Source organism: Hipposideros armiger, unplaced genomic scaffold (genome assembly GCF_001890085.2).
Source record: "Hipposideros armiger isolate ML-2016 unplaced genomic scaffold, ASM189008v1 scaffold_159, whole genome shotgun sequence".
Taxonomy (NCBI): Eukaryota; Metazoa; Chordata; class Mammalia; order Chiroptera; family Hipposideridae; genus Hipposideros; species Hipposideros armiger.
Window position 1 is genome coordinate 408894 of NW_017731509.1, and position 13745 is coordinate 422638.

The window sequence follows — 13745 nt, forward strand, 5'->3', positions numbered from 1 at the left end:
GTTCATTTTTTAAAATTTGATATTCTCAAAATATATGGGAATAAATAATCTCAAAATGAGGTTATAGATAAGGAATTCAATATTTGAAAAGACTACACGTCTGGCAAGATTGAGAGCACATAATCAATGTAATTTTCAATATATAATCGTGCTATTAAAATCTGGAAAGGTTAAATTCAGAACAGTGCAGGAGAAAAGTGAAAAGTTCTTAGGTCAGAAACTCAAGCAACTCAAGCACTCGTTAGGGCTCTCTGAGGCATTATCTGGTATTGAGCATAGTTTCTTTATTTCCTTGTTATAAGTCCTTTGGTAGCTGAGGTCTTTCTTCTATTTTCCCATAGTTCTAAACCAGAGGATTTAACTTAAAGGACACATTCTCCTTTATTAAGTTACCTTGGCTCTATCAGCATCCTTGGGTAACTTCGAAAAATATCAAAGGATCTCAGGAGATTTTCAGAGCCACATAGTGTTCATTATAAAATAAGAAATCTGATATACCCATCAACGATTTTCCCAAAGATGTCTACCCTATAACGTTTTATTGGTTTCCGAAATCCCCAGCCAATTCTGTCAATAGAAAAAGGGGATGGGACTTCAGGATCTAATTACTCAGTGTCTATATATTGTTACCATCATATTATCATCACAAACTCTATCCTCATAGTAATCATCAAAAATATAATTTATCAATGGATCATCAGCCTGAAGTTGTGCTTGAACATGTTACATCAAATATGTAATTTCATACTCTCCAATAACTTAAATGCATGTGCGGCTGTTTCCATTTACAAGCTGAGCCAACTGAAGCTATTAGATATTAGATAACATGGCCAAGTTTCCATATTAATAAATGCCAAATCTTAGATAGGACTCCAAGAACTTTTACTGGCGAGTCAATGGCTTACTATGCTAGTTAGCAATCTAAGATATATTGGGCTGTTACTATGTTCCAGGCACTGTTCTGAGCACTTTACGTATATTAACTTATTTCATTCTACCTCAAAACATAGTGAGATCAACCTAATAGTATTCTCATTTTGCAGATAAAGAAACAGAGGCACAGCAGAAAACAAAATTACTTTTTAAAATTCCCATAGTTAGTAAGTTGAGAATGCAGGATTCATATTCAGGACTCTTTTTCCAAAGCCCATGGGTCAGTTCTGAATATTAACCATCACTGAATAGGTCATAAGTAAATACACTATGGGTTATATGCCAAGTACTTTAGATTTGAGACTCAATGCAGTGAAAAGCTCACAAAAGAAAGGCCTTTAGTTATGCATAGCTGAGATCCCAGTGCAGAGGAAGAGGCAGATCTTAGCTGCCTACACAGAGGAGTATCCAGGAGACCCAACTATCAAGCACCATGGAAGGGAGCGCTCTCATTCATGGGACTGATGGTGCCTAGAATACAGAATTTTACAAAAGAGAAGGATTCTATAATACTCCATCATGTTCCTAAAGTACATGATTCTCATCAGCATACAGAAGGCACAATCTATAACTTGATTCTAGCTTGGGGACAGGTGTACCTTACACATGAACATCCACGAGCAACTAGCAGCTGTGAGGAGCATTATGTGGAGAAGGACCCTGTGGCCTCCTCTGGCTTCATGGGCAGAGATGTCTGTGAGACTTGCCACGGGCACAGCAGTGAGCATGGTAGCAGAAGAAACTCACTCACAGAGTGGCTGTTCCCATAATACATGTAACTATCTCTTCTTAAAACCTTAAGACTGCCCAAATCACTACTATTCATGACTCCCTACACATGTTTGGTGCCATTTAATTCTCTATCATCTGTCTCAATGGAGTAGCTTCACGGACATCTTAATGCTTTCACCAGCCCATGTCAGAGAAATATCTTTAGTCACCCAGAAACTTTTCCACTGGAATTTACATACGTTTCATTCTGATTTTCAGCCCAAGGAACACAGCTCAGATCCCACTATTCATAGGAACGAGGTAATTAACGCATCACATTATGGGCTCTGGTTAGGTAGAGTCTTCTATAACCACTCAGATGAGCTCCTGCCCTTATTTCATCCCCTGATGGCCACCAGACCTGGCTTGGAAGCTAAACTGAAGGACCATGAGGAATAGTCAGCTGTGCTAATAGAAGCATTGGCCTATCAACATAAAAAATTTTCCTGCCTGGAAAATGTGTGCGTGTGTGTGTGTGTGTGTGTGTGTGTGTGTGTGTGTGTGTGTGTTTGTGTGAGACATAGTACATGTGCTTTAGTATTGATGATAGATCAATAGAACTAAATAATAAGGTATTATAGGACTAAAGTAGATATAGCATAGACACAGAGACATAAGAACAGGAAGTTAACATGGGTTATCTATCATGTACAAAATAAAAAGTCTGCTAGACTCTATATATCACATTCAACATTCATAGTAATGCAGTGAAGTCAGAGGTTAAGATCGTGGTCACTGGAGCTGAACGGCTTAGGTTGGAATCCTACCTCCAGGACTTACTAGTGCTATGACTTTGAGCACATTCAGTCACCTCTGTGCATCTCAGTTTCCTCCTCTGGAAAATGTGGATAATAAAGCTACCTAGCTCACATGTTATAGAATTCTTAGGACACTGCCTGACTCATAATAAGCATTGTATGAGTATTAGCTATCGATTTTATTATCCTGAACTCAGCCAATGATTACATAGAAAGTGGTGAAGAATCCTAATCTAATTCCAAAGAACTAAATCTATGATGAACCAAGAATTCAAAGTTTAGTGAAGAATTTACATTATTTTGTCTTAATTTATTTACTGACTATCCATTCAACAAGGATCGGTGAGCACCTATTGTGCATGAGCCACTAGAAGTATATCAGTGAAAAAAAGGAGACAAACATCACAGCCCTTTTGGAGATGATATTCTAGCTGATGTGCTGGTGAAGGCAGACAGTAATCCATAATCTTAATAAATAAATAAAGTACATATTATAATGAAAAAGAAATAATTGTTATAGAAAAAATAAAAGTAGAACAAGGTGATGAAATCCTGGGGAGCAGGTAAGGTACAGGTAGAAAAACCTTTAAAGTGTGGTCAGGATAAACAAGAAACAAATGACACTTTTTTCATTCCAACATCTGCATAACAAATAGTAAATGCCCCGACTGATGATTGTTCAGCTTAGCTAAACATTGAAGAAATGAAGATCTGTCTGCCTGTTAAAGTAGCTTGGAATCAAACAAACCTGAATTTGAATACTGGCTACAGAAATTAATTAGTGTGTGGCTTTGGGCACGTCTTTGAACCTCAGTCCCTTCATCCATAAAGAGAAATAATATCTATAATACAGAGTTGCTAAGAGGATTAAATAAGATAATTTCTGTGAAATGATTTTCTCAGTGCTTATTAAACACTCTCCACCTGGTCCCAGTTACTGATAGCCCTGGTCTTCCATAAGTTGCTCAAAATGGGGCATTCCTTTCAGGAATCTAGGGTTCAATATTTAAGCCCCAGAGTCTTATGAGTGAGGATGTCTTCTTCTTTTACACATGGATGAAAAGGAATGATGCGATAGCTTTAACTTCTGGGCAAAAGATCAGAGATCGGAAGCCAGGTTAATGCTCCTGCAGAAAGAACATGCTGTGACTACTACCATAAACTCAAAGGCCTGACAGCTCACAGCATGGACCCAAGGCTGGGGAGCCATGCATGGAGCCCTTCTTTATAAGCCATGATTGGCTTATTCTTTACAAACATGTTTGCCTTCCTGAGTTTAGGCTTTGTTTTAAAGTAAAAGCCTGCTGCATGGGGAATTCATTTTCCCATGGCCACTATCTTCTATTAACGTGAGATAAATGAACGTGCCCTAAATTTTCCTTTTGAAAAAGTGCAACCTAATTTCTATAGAGAAAAAGCAGAATAAATGCATTTTGTTCCTTGGAAATCTGAAAAATACACCCTGTGTGCTCACTGTGTGGGGAGATTGGGCACTAATGGATTTTCTATTACAAATCCTCCAATGAAAATATAAAGTCTCTCATTCACCTGGGGATATAAACCACAGCTAATAAATGGAATTGGATTCATTTGAGCACTCTACTCAGGATAGAGGAGAGTCGTTCTTCAAATGACTCTGCACTTGGATTCTTTATTACTTAGGTTACATAGTAGTTAACTCCCAATTCAAACTGAACATTTGTTGTGACATGGGACATCCAGATTTCTATTCCCTTGTCAAGTTTCCATTTTGATTTAGATTTTAGTTAGATTTCTTTAGGAGTCTCTATTTTACTATAGATTTTGAATCAAAGTACTTTTCCCTCTTCATTTATTTGTAATAGGTCTTCAGAGTTTCCTTGCTACAAGACACAATTATTATAGAATGGTGAATAATAGCTAATGTGTGCTATATCTGATAAACAGCGGCTCTGGAAGGCAAGCACAATATCCCTACTGTAAGTCATAGACTACATTCCTCAGTTCAAGAGAGATATTTATATTTTATATTGTCCTGTATAAAGAGTATGTATCACAGGAGGGTGGTGACTTGAGGAGGAGGCAAAATGTTATATCTGTTAAGCAGCCAGTATGTCCCAGGTATTATGCTGGGCACTTTACATATGTAACTCATTCAATCTTATGAAGTAAGTAATACCAGCCTAATGTCATATTTGCAAGGTTAAGTGCCAAATTAGAGAGGTTAACCATTTCACAGAAGTAGAAATTGGTTATCCTGGGTTTTGTACTAGTTTGACAAGCTATAAAAAGCTTTCCTCCTTGCACTACACCAGAGTAAATCTGGTATTCTTAGATTAATGTATGTGGTTTTATTTTTTAAATCAAAATACTGGAACAACTGCAATGGAGCCCACTTTTCCTCAGTTTGTGAAAGACATAGATTTAATTATAATGTGCCCAAGAGGTAGGTAGAGTACACAATACACATGTGCAGACACACACATGAACGTGTTTTAGGGCACGGTGGCACCAGCCTGATAGTCACTCAATGTTCAGTCACACCATTTCCTTGCTTTTCAATTCTCATAGATTATATGGCACACTACTCATGTCATACACTTTTTAAATCATTTTTACTTCCTTGGTATTGTGATAAAATACACAGCATAAAATGTATGATTCTAGCCACATAAAATGTACAATTCAGTGGCATTAAGGACATGCACAATGTTATACAACCCAATGTTATGCAAACATCACCGTTATCTAGTTCCAGAACTTTACTTCCTCAAAAGGAAACCCTGTCCCCATTAAGCAATCACTTCCATCAACCTCTGGGAACCACTAATCAATTTTCTGTCTCTATGGATCTGCCTATTTTGGGTATTTTCTATAAATGGAATCATACAATGCATAACCTTTTGTGAATGCCTTCTTTCACTCAGTATAATGTTTTCAAGGTTCATGTACATGGTAACATGTTCAGTGCTTTATTCCTTTTTATGGCTGAATAATATTCCATTGTATGTATATAACATTTATGTTTATCCATTCACCCATTGATAGACATTTAAAAGGGGGCAAAAAAGAAACTATACTACTTTAAAATGTATATATAAACTGAAAATGAATCCAAATCTTCAAAAATTTTAAATATGAATAAATGCACATCATAAAATTGAAGTGAGGTCATTTACTAAAAAACAGTCAATCCGAGCTGTGTTCCTCTGTGTGTTATTTTACAAGATTGAATCAGAGGCTGGATTTAGTGGCTGTTCTAATAAGTTTTCATTTTATTGGTTAAACATCAGTGTTTTTGTTTTCAAAAATATAGTGAAAAAGGCTTAGCAAATAAATGAGCCAGATTTCTGCTTGTCACCTGTGATAGGGTTTCATAAATTCTGGGAAAGCCTTAAATATTCATTCCAGGTGCCAGAAAAATGTTGATTTAGTTTGAGTTCCTGCTGTGAAATATAACACATGGAAAATTAAAACATGCATCCTATTGTACATGAATGTTCAAAGCAGCATGATGTGTAATTGTCCCAAACTGGAAGCAGTTCACATGTACATCAATAGGTGAATGGCTAAACAGGTTGTGGTAAATCCATATAATATACTACTCAGCAGTAAAATGGATCAAGCTGTTGAGACATGCAGTAGTATAGATAGATCCCAAAATAATTATCACCCCAATAAATTTAATAAAAATTAAAAAGATAAACATAGAAAAAATATAATAATTATGTTGAAAGAAAGCAGTCTGATAAAAAGAAGTGCATATTGTATGATTCCATTTAGATAAGACTTTAGAAAATGCAAACTAATCTACAGTGACAGAAAACAGATAAGCGAGTGTTTGGTATGAGAGGGGGACGCAGGGGAGGAGGTTACAAAGGGGAACAAGAAAATTATTGTGAAGAATGATTGCTCTCTTAACTGTGGTGATACTTTAACAGAAGTGTCCATATGTAAAATTTATAAAATTGTACATTTTAAATATATATACTTTATCGTATCTCAATTGGACCTCAATAGAGCTGTTTTAAAAATACATGAGTAAATAAAAAATAAATACATAAGTAAATAAATGCAGGTCTCAAATTTCTGGCTGCAAATGATCTTCCATTCAGAGAAAATGAAAAACAAATTTTTACTATTAGCAAAAAAAAAATGGGGTGGAGGGGGCTGGATGGCTTGCAATTCATATGTTTAATACTTGGCACCAGGGAACCATACTATAGGCTGTGATGAGAGAAACAATTTCAGGTATAAGCAATTTGCTAGTAGAGTCATCTGACAATGAGTAGGCACCTGTGTTTAATCCCTCAATTTTTAACCATAACATTATCAAAAATATACATGCAATTCATTACTTCAAGAGGAGGTAAAAAAAAATGACGGTACAAATGAGTCTATCTTAATATAAGCAGATCAAAGCTAGCAGGCATACCCTCGCTGGAAACAGTTTTATTGTTGTTACTCTTGGACAGCTAACCAAACCACAAGTCTGGCTAATTCAGGGATGAGTATTGACAATTTAGTTAATGCCAATTCTTGGTGGGCAGATTGAGCAAGTTGCAAATGCATAATCTATTTATGTGTATAAAGATAGGAAAGTGCTCAATAAAACACTTTAACACTGAACATGTGTTAACATTTTCTGCTTTCATCCATCCTGAGCAATGGGATCTTGAGTATGATAGTCAAGGATGCAGATTATATAGATAACTAGAGGATTTCATTAGCATAAGTCTTTGGGAGGTGTACAAAATCATTTATTGAGGGTGAAGGCGCTGTACTGAGAATCATTTTTTTTGGTGGGAAAACCCTCTTATGATGTCTACTTCTTGTGTTAGACCTCTAGAAAGGTTATTCCTTCTTAGTTGTCTCCTGTTAATCCCCGGAATGGTTGTGTGCCGCCAGAGCACTGTTTCTTCAAATTATCTTAGACTCATGCTTCTTTGGCACCTAATTATCTTATATGATCATCAGTAATTTCACACCCCTGACCTGTCACCTCAATCTTCTTCAACTCTCCTCTGTACACGCATGTGCACAGACAAACACACACTTTTTGCTTAAAGTCTTGCTGAGAATCCATTGCCTATTGGGCAGAAACATGGCAACATCGATGCCACAATACCTACTTGCGGAACTTCATTTACTGCTGTCAGGCAATAGCAGTCAGGGAGTTACTGCTTAGTCACTCCATGCCTAACATGAGGTGAGCTTTGCAAGCCTGAGTGGAAATCTCCACTACGCAGTAGAGACCAGGATGCTGAATGTGCCCAAGTGCATCTCATACAGAGTAATTTTCTCTCAGTGCTGGATCCTGATATTTTAATTGTGTCTCAGTGATAGAAAGAAAGTGTGCTTCATCCTTCAGCATGTTCCAAATGAAATGTTTAAAACCCACATCAGGCAAAAGACATAATGAACAGAAAATATCACCTGGGATTTCTGATGAGGTTGCCTTTTGATTTCCCTTGTTTTGGTAATTTGGAAGGTGGAACAGATGGCGACAACTCCTTGAATATGGCGTACCTATTGTAATGGGCCATTAGAATAACCCATTCTGCCAAGCGATTCTTCACAAAGGATGTATTAGAAGGGACTGTGGCTTTCAAAAACCGAAGATGATCTCCGTGGGAACGAACAATTAGGCAGGGGGTGGATGGGCAGTTTATGACACTTAGATGCAGCTGCTTTGTGAAACACATGACACCTGTTGCAATACACAGGCGAAGACAATGGAGTCATAAAAGGGGGCAGCTGGGTTTGACTGATTATTATTAGCACCACAACTCCATCTTAGATAAGCTTCCAGACCATTTCCCAGTGAGGCTCACATCTCCCAAAATGGCCCCCTATTTCCTGCCCTGCTTGAAGATGAAGGAAACCAACTGCAAACTATGGGTATGTTTCATTTTTGCGAAGGCAATAAGGAACAAGTTCAACCACAGGCAACATCTGTGCAAAATATAAATGGAAGTCGCTTTGTTCTGGCTCACTGGATCACTTTCAGGATCAAGCAACAGGTAGGTTTTGAAATAGCTACCACATCTACCATCGCATTGCAAAAATCCTCTTCAGTTATTGTAACAAATGCAATAACTTAAAATGAAATTGGTGTAGTTCATAAAATGCCACAGGTGAATGGAAATCAAGGTGCTTGTAAATACTATGCCTCTGTACATCTTCCCATTTGTCGGGAGTCTCATAAAGGCTTAATTAAGCATTCTTGGGCTTTATTTGGTAATGTGACATTTGCTATCAATTTCTAGGTTTGAATTTGAAGACAAGCCATCAAGAGGCTGGTAATTTCCTTCTGGGTGTTTTGCACATAATTGGAATGAGCAGAAAGAGAAGTGGCAGCAGGTTCTGTAGGTGTGTGTTAAAGAAATACTGTCCTTTCCCATACCAAAGGAAAGAACATTCTATTCTTAAAACCTTCTCTGCTCCCCATTAAATATCTGCTCAAAACTTATTTGTATTGCTTACATGTTCCCATTAAATGTAAGCTATGATTCTCAGCAGCTTTTTCAGCCTGTCTTTTCTAAATGGAATCACATCATTTTATTTCCATTATATACCCGAGCTTTCTGAAGTTCCCTTCTTAAATAGAAGCAAGCAGAGATTTAATATTTATTCATTTTTCCATTATAAAAATTGTTGCATGCTTATTAAATAAAATGGGGCCACCAAGAAAAAAGAAAACCAAAAAACAAAAATTTATAGAAATATGTCCATGTTCACATGTTGATGTATTTTTCAAGTCTTTTTTTCTCTTCATAGGTATGCAAAAATATTTTAAAATCATTATAGAAATACAATTCTCTATGCTTTACTTTGTAATTGGTAATTTTTAAAAAAAGATTTAATTGTTGAATAATATCCTATAAGTTAGATATCAATTAGTTTTAAAACATTCATTGAATTTTTTAACATTCAAGTCTTTTCTAAATGTTTTGATATTACAGATAATACTATGATAGATGATTTTGTGCATGAAACCTTTTACATTACAATTATTTATTTAGAAAAAAATTTCAAATGTAGACTCTATATCTCTAAAAGCAGTGCCATTTCATACCCCACTATTATTGATATTACAAGGTTTTTTTACTGTTTACTAGTTTAAAAGCAAAAGTGGTTATCTCATTGTAATTTGCATTTCTTTGGCTACTAGTGAGGTTGAATAGTTTTCCCTTTGTGTTTAATCTAATTTTATTTCCTCTTGTATGAATTGTCCATGTGTTTTGCATATTTACCTAATATAAACTTTCTATTCTCTACCTTGCATGAGTGTTCTCTATAGTAAAAATCCGTTGTCATACTTGATGTATTTTTGTTTCCTAACTTGTTGTCTTTCTTCGAATTTTGGTTACTTCTTCAGGAAAAGGTTGATAACTTATAGGTGGATAAATGTTAGTTTTCTCTTTTCCACGTATTCTGTGGCTTTTAAGCTTAAAACGTCCCCACGAACACCAATATTCAGAAGTTCCTTAGCTGAAAAGAACATATGGGTTCTTTTTATGTATTTAACCCTTAATCCATCCAAAGTTTATATTCTCCATAAGCTGTGGAAACAAAAACGAATTAATTCTTTGCCAAATACCAGTTACTGAATAATCTATTTCTTTGTCGCTGACTGGTAATGAATGCTTCCATAAAACACACACACATGCACACGCACACACTGCATGAAGATAATTTATTACTATTCCTTTTACACAGTGAGGTCTTGTCCAACAAGAAGGATTTAAGGCAGCCTTAAATTCAGGCATTACCAGGGCTGAGACTTTTGTCAGAGCTCCCTGTGCTGAGTCAGCCCTGCTTAATGCCACTGAAGTGAATTATATCAGAGTTCATCACTTCCCCTTGGGCCCTGTGTATTGGAATTGTTGACTACCCAACCTCCTTGGATTAGCTCCTAATACCAGTCATGCTGTCCCCCACTCCATTATTCATGTTTGCCTCTGAAGTGGCAACATAGTTCCCAAATGAGCTCCCCTACCCCTCACCAAAGCAACACAAAGGCTCAGCGACTGAGAAACACCCAATATAGGCTGCCTCCCAGATCCAGCCATGAAGAATCTCAAGACTAATTATTTTACCCTTGTCCCATCAAAATTTGTATGCATTTTCCATTCTTTTAGGGCAAGATCACACTCTCTACTTGCCCAAATAGCAGCCACCCATCATAGCAAACTCTGCCTTCAAGGCTAACACTAAATATTTTGTCAGAGGCCACCGCTATACCTGGCATATTAGCTTCCTATTGTGGTGCTGTAATAAATGTTCACAAGCCACAAACTTAGTGACCTAAAACAAATTTATTCTCTTGGAGTTCTGAAAGTTAGAAATCTGAACTAGATTTCAATGGGCTAAGATCAAAGGATCAAGAAAGACTGTTTTTCCTTCTAGATTTTAGGGAAGAATCATTTCCTTTCCAAGCATCCAGAGGCCACCTGCATTCATTCCTTGGCTCATGGTCCCACACTCCGTTTTAAACGCCAGCTGCCCAGCATCTTCAAGTCTCTCTCTGACTCTCCTGTTTCCCACTTTTACGTATAAGGATCCTTCTGATTCCATTGGGCCTACTTCGATAATCTAGGATGATCTCCCCATCTCAGAATCCTCAATCACATCTACAAAGTCCCTTTTGCCATTAAAAGGAAAATGCTTATAGGTTCCAAAGAGTAGGATGTGAACATATTTAAAGGTCATTATCCTCTCACACTAAAGCTGAACTACAATAGTTGCATGAACAATGACCCCATAGAAGTGGTGATTTCAGGTCCAAAATAGGATCAGTATGGTAATAATTAATTATGCTTGCATTGATATTTGCCCATTTTATTCTTTTATTAATTTTTTAATTTACTCATTCAGGAGAGATAGCATAGAATAGTGTTTAATTAACTAATCACTGGGAACTGAGTGTTCATTTTAATCCCTGACTCTGAATCTTACTGCCTAGCAAGTTATTTAACAAACACTGCCTCAGTTTTCTCATCTATAAAATGGTGAAAATAATAGTATCTATCACATAAAGTTGTTGTGTCCATAAAATAAATTCATTCATATAGAGAGCTTAGAAGATTGCCTAATACATAGAAAATACTCAAAACGGGTTAGCAGCTATCATCCTCACCATTATCATTATTCATTCATTTAATAAATAGTTTGAGTCCCAGGTACCAGGCTGTGTACTAGGACTTAATGCATTTTCTTTCAAATCTCTCAAAATCTGCGAGAAGTGACAGGCACCTAAATAAATAACCAAGTGACAAATCATACTTTGCTAAAGTTAGAACACTTATAGATTCACGGAACATTGAGCAACTTATTCCAAGGTTGTTGCATGGTGTGTGTGAATGTGTGTGTGGGTGTAGGGGGCAGCGTACAGTAGAGGAAATCAATCAATGTAAGTTATACATTGAATGATAGGTAGGGATTGGAAGGATGAAAAATTTAATGTGTACTAAAGTTCTTCCTCTTAAGGGCTAATCAATTTGATCCCACATTGGCTTATAATAATTTTAAGACTCATCCTAACTCTATATATGCAGTGGGAAAGAGACATAATAGAAAACAGAATAGAATTGTTGTCACTGGGGACCAAGGGAGACAGGTTTACATACACAAATAATGAAGACATAGATGCGTGGATACTTACTTTGGAACTAATCAAAAGAAAGACTGAGGAAGCAAGATTTAATTTTCATAGACTGTTATAAGGATCATTCTATAGTACATAGAGGAAACATTTTATCTTGTGAATGAAGAGACTGAAATCTAGATTTATCTAAACCTGTAGCTCTTAGGCGGAAGGCTGGAAATCAAATCCTGGTCACATGACACATGATTAAGACCCCTTTTGGCAAAACTGAGATGGCTCAGACTTGAGCTGTAATCTTTAACAAGTTTTCTTCTGTACTCCCCACTTTTCAATAATATTATAATATAGTTTAGTATAGTATAGTATAGTACAGCATATAGCAATGACACAGTGTCATTGCTTTGGCTATGGGTAACTACTTTTTTGATGTCCTAAGAAGACATCTTTACTTTCAATATTGAGTATTTTTGTTTCAAAATTTAATAACTGATAATAATAAGTTCAAGGCCTTTGCCTCTTGCTTTAAGGTTGGTGTACATGTTTAAAGAATTAAGCATTCTTTCATTGAGTTCTCACGAGAGACTCAGTGGTAATAATTATTAGCATTTTATGTAAGGAAAACAGACTTAAAAATAATTCAATACCTTGCTGAAGCTTATATTACTAGGAAGTGGTGGAGCTAGGATCTGAACCTATTTCTGCTTATTTGAAGCACTTGTGCCCTTACAGCTTTAAGGGGAGGTTTGTGGATTTATTTCCTAATTTAACATTCTTCAAAAACGACTTGGTCATGGGAGATGAGGAAAGCCTCTTACTGAACTATGTTAATTCCCTGAAAAAGAGGCCACTTTTCCCTAGCAATGTCCAAAGTAGAAGCACTCCTCCACTAGACACAATTTAGGCTAAGTGAGAGACCAAGAAAAACTATGATTAATAAGCTCTTCATTGGCAGATGCAATCAGTATCATCCTTTCTTTCTGCTCTCTGGAGACATACAGCTGACTGTTCAGTAAATCCACAGGAACTAAGGACCATCTTAATATCACCTCCAACAGCTAGCTTCTCAAACAGGCTCACCTTTGAAGTGAAGTGAAGTTTTTAAAAATAATCACTATATATCTTAATAATTTTTGAGGCAAAATACTTTTAAAGACATTAAATGGGTTTTAAAATTTACTTCTCTTAAATACCTAATATTTTCCCAAAAAGAACACAAACCACAGTAACAATTCACATTATTTTATTATATTTCTGCCTATAGTTAATTCTGCTTTTTTCCATCATCCTTTTCAATACTCTCTACATTTGTTCTAGAAATTGTTGTTTAAGAATGGTCGTGAGTTCTGAGCTTCTTCCAGACGTTCATCTCCCTTTGGGTCTCATTCTCGGACTTTCCTCACAGGATGGCCCCCAAACGCCAGTCTTCACTCCCATCTCAAACGAAGAAACCAAGACTGCCTCCTGCCCCCAAGCCGGAGAAGACGTCGACCTCTCTGGACGTGCCCAAGAGAAAAAGAACAGCAAGAAGCAATTGAACATATTGATGAAGTACAAAATGAAATAGACAGACTTAATGAACAAGCCAGTGAGGAGATTTTGAAAGTAGAACAGAAGTATAACAAACTCCGCCAGCCATTTTTTCAGAAGAGGTCAGAATTGATCGCCAAAATCCCAAATTTTTGGGTAACAACATT

The 13745-nt window shown here is 36.5% G+C and overlaps 1 long non-coding RNA gene across 1 annotated transcript in view; it reads left to right on the forward strand.

The window, feature by feature from the left end:
• Positions 1–13653, forward strand: part of LOC109387470 (uncharacterized) — a 161015-nt gene extending 147362 nt beyond the window's left edge. Inside the window, exon 3 of the long non-coding RNA XR_002125005.1 lies at positions 13454–13653. This is a non-coding gene — a long non-coding RNA (uncharacterized LOC109387470). The remainder of the gene's footprint in view (positions 1–13453) is intronic.
• The last annotated feature ends 92 nt before the right edge of the window (positions 13654–13745 follow it).